Source organism: Bubalus kerabau, chromosome 1, assembly GCF_029407905.1.
Source record: "Bubalus kerabau isolate K-KA32 ecotype Philippines breed swamp buffalo chromosome 1, PCC_UOA_SB_1v2, whole genome shotgun sequence".
Classification (NCBI taxonomy): Eukaryota; Metazoa; Chordata; class Mammalia; order Artiodactyla; family Bovidae; genus Bubalus; species Bubalus kerabau.
Genome location: NC_073624.1, coordinates 265,370,920 through 265,379,373, shown reverse-complemented (window position 1 = coordinate 265,379,373; position 8,454 = coordinate 265,370,920). Strand labels below are relative to the sequence as shown.

At 43.3% G+C, this 8,454-nt stretch overlaps 1 pseudogene; it reads right to left on the bottom strand.

The window, feature by feature from the left end:
* Window positions 1–6,685: 6,685 nt before the first annotated feature.
* LOC129632451 (ethanolaminephosphotransferase 1-like) lies at window positions 6,686–7,902 on the bottom strand (annotated as a pseudogene).
* Between the last annotated feature and the right edge of the window lie 552 nt (window positions 7,903–8,454).

The following is an 8,454-nucleotide window of genomic DNA, read 5'->3' as shown; positions in this document are numbered from 1 at the left end:
TATTTTATAAGCCCTGAAAATACTCAAAATCTTTTTCTGTAATGCCTTTCCTTGTACAGCTATGGGAAAAGTTAAAGGGGAAAATCTCATATTTAATTAAGAAAAGAACCTTCAAATTTGAAGGCAGATGAAATCTATCTGCCTAGGTTTTTTATTTTTCTCATCATCTTTTTTTCAATATAAATTTATTTATTTTAATTGGAGGCTAATTCCTTTACAATATTGTCTTGGTTTTGGCATACACTGACATGAATCCGCCACGGGTGTACATGTGTTCCCCTTCCTGAACCCCCCTTCCACCTCCCTATGCTATGGACAGCTTTGACTCTTCCTTTTCTGAAGCACTTCTAATCTATTTCTGCTGAAGTGAAATGACTTCTCTGTTACCATGTTTTGTGTCCAGAATCTCAAGGAGAAGCAGATAAGCAGACTTACAGGGAGAACGAGTGAGTCATCAAGTGCCTGAGAACAATCCCCATCCACCCACGGGGAAGCGTCCTAAAGAAAATGCTACTGCTGCCACCTCCAGCGCCCAACCCTGAGCATACCTGGGCCTGGGCCTCAGACAAGCAAGACCCCGCCTGCTGCCACGCGTGCCAGGAGACGAGTCCATGTGGGAACACATCCCAGCCCTGTTCCTTCCTCAGCTGCCTCTGGTGCAGGTGTGTCCAAATGAGGAAATTTAGGTTATGAGCTCTTTTTGTACCTGAAGCAGCAAGGGATTCTGGTGCAGACTTCTGCATCATATCTCAACAGGTAGAACAAAAAACATGGGGACATGATCAAGACAAACAAGAGTATTTTCAAAACACGTTCAACAGCCATAGGTGCCCACTGTACCCACAGACACATAATTATTCAGATTGAAGTTGATAATATGCTGAGCCACAAAGAAGACTTGGGATGGTGTTCTCATCGTCTAGCATTCCCACCTCCCTCAACCTGAGCCTGGAGAATGGAAATCAAATTATTTCAGTCCACAATGCTTTCTATTACACCTTCTCTATGTCCAAAGTGTTTAATCTATTCTGAAACTTACTATGGGCATAGAATGGATTTTTTATGGAATGTCCTTTTCTAAAGGACTGACCTGTTTTCTGGAAATGGATCTGTGTTACGTGGTCCTAAACATTTCCCGCTGTCTTTTAATTTGTCATAATAGCAGAACTCCAATAAAGAATGAGAACATTCTGAATTAAAAAAAAAAAAAAACAAAAAACAAAACCTTGTATTTGTATTGGAAAACATATGGTTCAGGCAGACATTGCTTCAATGCCATGGAAACAACTGTTCTCCACCAAGTATATCTAAATATCCAGCAATTATCCAATTTTCAGTGGTGCAAAAGAGGTTCTCTACACAAGGTACCCAATCTTAATGTTTTTACACATGTTTTATATCAACTTCATATGCTAAATGAACAACTGCAAGTCCTAATGCCCACATTCATAATAGGCAAAATGTTAAGTCTTTTCAGCAAGAACAATCAGTTTAAGATAGCATACAAGGCTATCCTCTGTCCATGGGATTCTCCACGCAAGAACACTGGAGTGGGTTGCCATGCCCCCACCCCAGGGGATCTTCCCAACCCAGGGATTGAACCCTGGTCTCCTGCATTGCAGGCAGATTCTTTACTGTCTGAGCCACCAAGGAAGCCCGAAGATTTTTGGAATCCTGGTAGACTAAGAAATCTCAATCAGGTTTCTTCCCACCACTCAAACAGGTCAATAATTTGTTAAGGTGCTTCTGCCAGTGACTCAAAGAATGACAAGACTTTCCATTGCTCCAACAACTCAGGTTCTACCAACAGGAAATCACATGCTCCATATCCAGAAAAACCAGCCTCACCAATGACAAAACTGCTCATGCTATGCCTTTGAACACTACAGTTCCACACTTAGATGTGAAGCTATTCACAAGTCTTCAAAGCAGTAGCTGCTTTTATTCCCTAGGGAAGCTTCTACAGGGCTGTACATCTTCTGGGATAATAAGCAATTTTCTGAAAGCCCTACACCTTAGTAAGAGAGGAAAACTTGGTGTTCCTGGCTGGGGGTTCGGGGAGGGGGAAGTGGCTACACTCTCTGTAGAATATTTTGGCAAAATATAGAGAGGATTAAGTTGATCTACCAGCATCTGAGAGTTCAGGTGCATTTATCTACCTATTTTAGCAGAAAAAAAAAACAAAACAAAAAACCTCACTGTTACAGAAGCTACCTTACCCAGAGAAGCTATTACTCATCATGAAGAGTCCCTTGGTGATCCCTGCCATCTCATTCCCAGCTCACAGGTAGAAATGATCCTGAAGCCTTAATTGCTTTCCGTAGGTCATCATCACTGTCATCCAATGCTCTTTAAGGAACAAAATTTTAAAAGGCGTCTAACATTATCAGCTGTCAGAGTGTTCAGCTCTGCCTTAAGACAGTCCTGCCTGTCAAATGAAGAGCAAGTATCACAGTGGAAAGATAGGCCTGCCTGCATTCAAGCAGATGCTATGGATGCTCTCATAGGAAGAAAGCAAAGAAAATGGAGGACCGACTCAAAAGAGAGGGGCTGTATGTCCTAATTCGCAAACAACTTCTGCACTAAAGAAATTCCAAAGCCCCTTAGAAAAGAACTGCTGCAGTTCAGCTTGGGAGCCCAATCAGGAAGAACAAAGAGAGGACAGGCTGAAAGCAAGGTGTCAGTGATGTGAGGAACAGAAAGCAACCCTGCCTTTCAGAAATGGTGGAGCGGCTCCATGCCTGTTCCAAACACTGGGCAGAGAGGCCGTCAGGAAGTCAGCGAAGCTCTGTTTCTTTGGGCTAGAGTATAAATTGATGAAAAGACATCTAGGAGCTAATCTTCTAAGACAATGAAGGTGCTCTCTTCAGTGTGCATTGACGGGGTCCGGGGCAGGCATCCATGAAGCAAGGAAGAAAGACCACAGAAGAGAGAGGAAATGAGAGAGTGGCTCCCAAGGAACAGCCCGAGGAAAGGCAGAGAGATGGCAGACTTCAGCCAGGATGGGGTGAAGGAACCCCCAGCAGGGTATGTTGCTTTTGTAGAGACAAGAACAACATTTAAATCTGGAAATAGGACCTCCCAGTTTACCCTTCACCTTGGCATCTGACTAGTTCATCTTCTACCCAAGTCCATGATATCCACCTTTGTGACCAATGCCACGCTCCCTGGTGTGTCTTTGAGCAAGTGGAGTTAATCGTCCCTAAGTGCTAGTTTCTCATGGCTTCTGAAGGCAGCTACCACAGTACTCACTGGCTAGAAGAGCCAACTCTACCCCAGGTCGGGTCAAATTCTCAAGGTCATGGGTGCAACTTCAGGGTCATCAAATTCATGAGCCAAAGAAACAAATGCAAGACTGAAGAACAAAGCTCTCAGGAAATTCTATTCTACGTAGAATTCAAGAGGATGAGGTATATCTAGGGAGCACTAAAAGGGCCTTCTGATGTTTAATAGACAGTGAGATATAGCAGTCAAGCAAGCCTGGGTTCAAATCTTGGCCATTCTATTTACGAGCCTCAATTTCTTTATCTCAAAAATAATGATAGAATCGGCTTCCTGTAATTTACAGGACAAACAAAGATACATCCTGGCAGAGTATCTGTAATTAATAAATGTAAATTTCAAGAAAAGAATCTTAATCAAAGTCAATTTATTAGAAGGAAAACCAGAAAGTGAGCTAGGGAATTTCTATCAGTGATAACAAAAGCAGCCAAATAACAAATTACTTCCTAAGTATTAGATTTTCAAGTGCCATTTACCTCTATATTGGTTACAAATCCTGTTGTGTTTAGAGGTTTTTCCTGCTTGTGTTTATTTTTTATTCCATTTTCAGCCCATAGCTATATGTCTAGTGTGCTATTTAAAGACTTCCATAGATTGGCCATCTGGGCTCATGGCCCAAATTCCTCCCAGTGTACGTACACAGTTCATCCATGCTTCTGGCCAGTGGCCATTATTGAGCACCTACTATGTTAAACGCTATGGCAGGCAATGAGGATCCGATGATCAGAATGGTTCCTTCCTTCCTGGAAAGTATATTTCAACAGGTAAAAGAGACACAGAGATTCCTATTGTAAGATAAGTGAAGAAAAGTGCTGTTTCACCCCTTGAGAGTCCATTCACCTTATAAAACACTTCATTCCCATATCACTGGCAAGAATGTTCCTGAAAGAAGGAAGGGAAAAGGAAGGGAGAGAGAGGAGGAAGTGCACCATCGATAAATAACATAGACATGGATATGTTAAGCTTCCGGCCCATGCGTCATTGACATTTGACAGCAATCCAAGCGGACTTCCTCCCCACCCCCCACCGGCTGCCATGGGATCAGTAAAGTACCTCCAGGTGGCTGGGAGTTTATTGAATAGCCTTGTTAATAATGACCTTCCTGGAAACTCTCCCAGCATCTCTGAGCAGGTTTTTCCCCCCCTCTGAAGCAATCATGCTTTATCAGTTTTTCTACATAACGACCTATGGAAATAAGTCAGTCATGGCAATATGACTCCATTTACTCAGTTCTGAGCTACAAATGGCCTGGCGAACAAGGTGAGCTAATGGAAAACTAACACACACTGGCCCAGGTCAACAGCTGTTTCCATTGTAACTGTGGCCTGCAACACACAGGTGTAGTTGGTAGGCCTGATGCAGACTGCCATCTGCTCGCTGAATGTCTTTCATTTCCTTTCAACATGCACACAGATACCAAGAAATGGAAGTGTGATGGACATCAACCTTGCTTCTTTCAGGCCCAGATGGTTGGAGAGCCCTCCTACTTGATTTAAGTCATGAACAGGGGAATCTTTAACTCAGCACCTCAAGATTTCTCATTGATCTTCTCTGGGAGAAATAGGAATGATACGTACTTTATTCTGTCATTTTGCTTAAACATTTAGGATTCATATACACTCATAATTTCACCACATTAAATCTCTCTGGAGTCATAATTGCACCAAGTTGTAGAAGCATTCAGGCTAGGCACTCCTTACCATATCCCCAGTCTGAATACAGAGACGGTACAGATAAAGCCACAGTGCTTTTGATTCTGAGAACTATCCCGTGATCCGGGACTGCCCCCTGTCTTCTGCATTCTGAGTGTCCAGGCTGGTTGCAGCCGTCAGGGTGAGAGCTGAAGGACCAGTCTGGCCCTGGAGGGGCATGTGGCAGCTCCACATTGCTCTCCTTAGTTTGCGGGCTCACATGGCCCATTGCTTGGGGCTGAAACCGCAAGATACTGAGAACAATTCCACTCAATATCCTCGTATGCTTGCGTGCTTGGCATTTGCCTCTCTCACTCCCAGAAACACCCAGCAGAGACCATGTCTGCTGCAGTCAGTGGTTTGCCCCAGAGCCTCCAATGGTGCCTGGTACATATAAGATTCTGGTCTTGGTTCCACACTGCCTAATACAGCCTGGTCCTGAGCAAGTCATTTAACTTTTCTGGGCTTGAGTTTCCTCACTTACTATTTATTAATTACTTTCATACAATATACTATATAAAAGATATTCAATATCTCCTATAATCACTTCCCAATCATTAAGAACTCTTAGCCATGAGGATGCTCTTTAATTTCATTTGAACTATATGAAGTTGCATTTTGAAGGTCAAAAATAGCTGAATAGCAGAAATTTCAAATGATTTAACCTATCTCATTACATGAATTTTCATTGAGCACCTCCTACATACAACATTTTGTTGTCAGATATTGGGTGTTAAGTAACGAACAAAAAGAGACACTGGCCTTACATTCTACTTGGAGAAGACAAAGAATAAACAAACAAATGAATATATCATGAGTCATGCAGTGAAGGGCACCAAGAAGGAAAATAAAACAGGATAAAGAGGCAGAGAATTACTTAAGAGCATTGGTACATACTGAGGCTAGAGAGACTGAGAGAAATTTACCTACTGAATGTGGAGACCCTCAGCGTCTTTCCTTACGTTGCTCCAGATTTCTGGCAGGAAGGTGACAGATGTTAGAAAAGCAACTATTAGAATACTGTTCTCTGAGGAATATTATTATCCCAAGAGAAAAGATCTAAAGACACTAATGTTAGATGTTAATATTTGTTATCAAAGTGGCTAGGTTTGTTAACAAAGTGGCTCGCCCAAATCACGTTAGAGTGACACCCAGTGCACAGCTTCCAGAAGAGTTTTTTGGTGTCTAATACTTATATAAGTGAAAGTGAAGTCACTCAGTCATGCCCGACTCTTAGCGACCCCATGGACTGCAGCCCACCAGGTTCCTCCATCCATGGGATTTTCCAGGCAAGAGTACTGGAGTGGGGTGCCATTGCCTTCTCAGAGACTTGGGTCCTCTGAATGTTATCAGTGTTCCTAAACAATATGAGGGTTTTAAAAATAAAATCCAAGCATCTTTAACTCTGTATGAACCAAAGCATAATGGACTCCTAAACTACAAGGAACATTTTGCTGGGCTATTACGTTTAACCAAAACAACACATGGTTTTATTTAAAAAAAAAAGTAAGCTGGGAGTTACTAGGTCCAATATCCCACAAGTTCAGATATGTATCATTCCTGCTGTGCAAGTACCACACACACACTGCGTTCCCATGTCTGTTAAGCAGATCAGTTTAGTTTAGCAGTGATGGATGAATATTTACAAGCATCTTATTTACAGTACTTCTTTCTGCAGATTGCAGGCCAATATTCTTTTATTCCACTCCCAGTCAATCCGAGTTTGGTTTTCTCAGTGAGAAGGGGTAAATGTGAAAATGGTTGCTCAGCTGCTTTACCACTCGTACTCCATAGTGGACGTGGGCCAGAGTGAAAGCAGCCGTCAAGGCAAACAGGAGAGTGCTCTCAACGTAAGGGGTTACTCCTACAATCACCACCATGACAATCACAAGAGGAGGAAGCAGCAACCAATTCAAAGTTGGGCACCGGGTACTGCTCATCTGACAGACAATCAGCTGACATGTGCTGTGGGCAAAGGCTGTTCCAACAATTAAGGAGAACACTCTAGGGTGTAACTCTAAAATATCCAAAGGTGACAGGAGGATCCATGCTGTAGGCAAAATGAATAGCAAACATGGAGAAAAGAAGGGAACCACAGCTTCATAGACTGAACTGTGTTTCAATGTGTTATTTTTATAGCTTCTGAAAAAATTGAACAAACTCATTGGAAGAGTCACGCACAGTGCACAACCAATGATCATGGCAGTGAATAGGTCTCTATGTAAGAAATTAAACAGGAAAGGTTCATACCAGGCCTCAACTCCCACGGCCGCAGTCACTATGTAGACAAAAGAAATAGTCACCGGGCTAGTGTCATGTCCCCACGGCAGGAAAAGAATCCCTGTGTTATACTTTTCCCAATGAGACAGGATGAAAGAAAACAAAACTACCCATAGCAGGAGATAAAACACACTGGAACCAGATGATCCTCATCCAAAAATGGAATACACGGTGACAACAAAGTAAACACATGACCAACTCTCCAGGCCGTGGTCAAAAAGCTCCCCCAGCGGGGTGCTGGAACTGGTTCTGCGGGTTTGGTTTCCGTCCACGCCATCTAGAGCGCAGGCCATGAAGCTGAGGTGCCCACTACAATCCAGACCCAGTCGGGTACATGCTTGTGACCTGCTGCTGAAGCATATAAGTCAGGATCAACATATGCCATAAGTAGAAAATTGAACACAACCAGCAGAAAGCCAGAGAAGCTTATCAGATTTGGAGCCAGCCAAGTAGGAAAAACCTTTACTACAGTGTTCCAAAATGGGTGCATGACATACAGAGAGAGTGGATTGCTGTCCACAGCACTGTACTTGTACTTATCAAAGCTAGCCAGCTGCTCCGGGCTCACGTATTCGTACCTTGCCGGGACAACCCGAACACGAGTGCGTAGTCGGCAGCGACTCTCCATGAGATAGGAAAACAGGAGCATTACACCGGCTGGGCAGCCAGTTCATGAGGTTCTCACAGCAAGTATACTGGGGTGGTTGGCCATTCCCTCCTCCAGTGAATCACGTTTTGTCAGAACTCTCCACTATGACCCAACCATTTTCGGTGGCCTGACGTGGCTCATAGCTTCACTGAGTCATGCAAGCCCCTTCACTATGACAAGGCAGTGATCCATGAAGGGTGAAGTCAGGTGGGCCTTAAGAAACACTGCTGTCAATGAAGCTAGTGGATGCAATGGAATTCCAGTAGAGCTATTCAAAACCCTAATAGATGATGCTATCAAAGTGTTGCACTCAATATGTCAGCAAATCTGGAAGACCCAGCAGTGTCCACAGGACACTGGAAAAGGTCAATCCTCAACACTTCGCAAGAAGGATAATGCTAAAGAATGTTCAAACCACAGGACAATTGCACTCATTTCCCATGCTAGTAAGGTCATGCTTAAAATCTTGCATGCTAGGCTTCAGCATTACGTGAACCAAGAACTGCCAGACATCCAAGCTGGGTTTAAAACAGGCAGAGGAACCAGAGATCA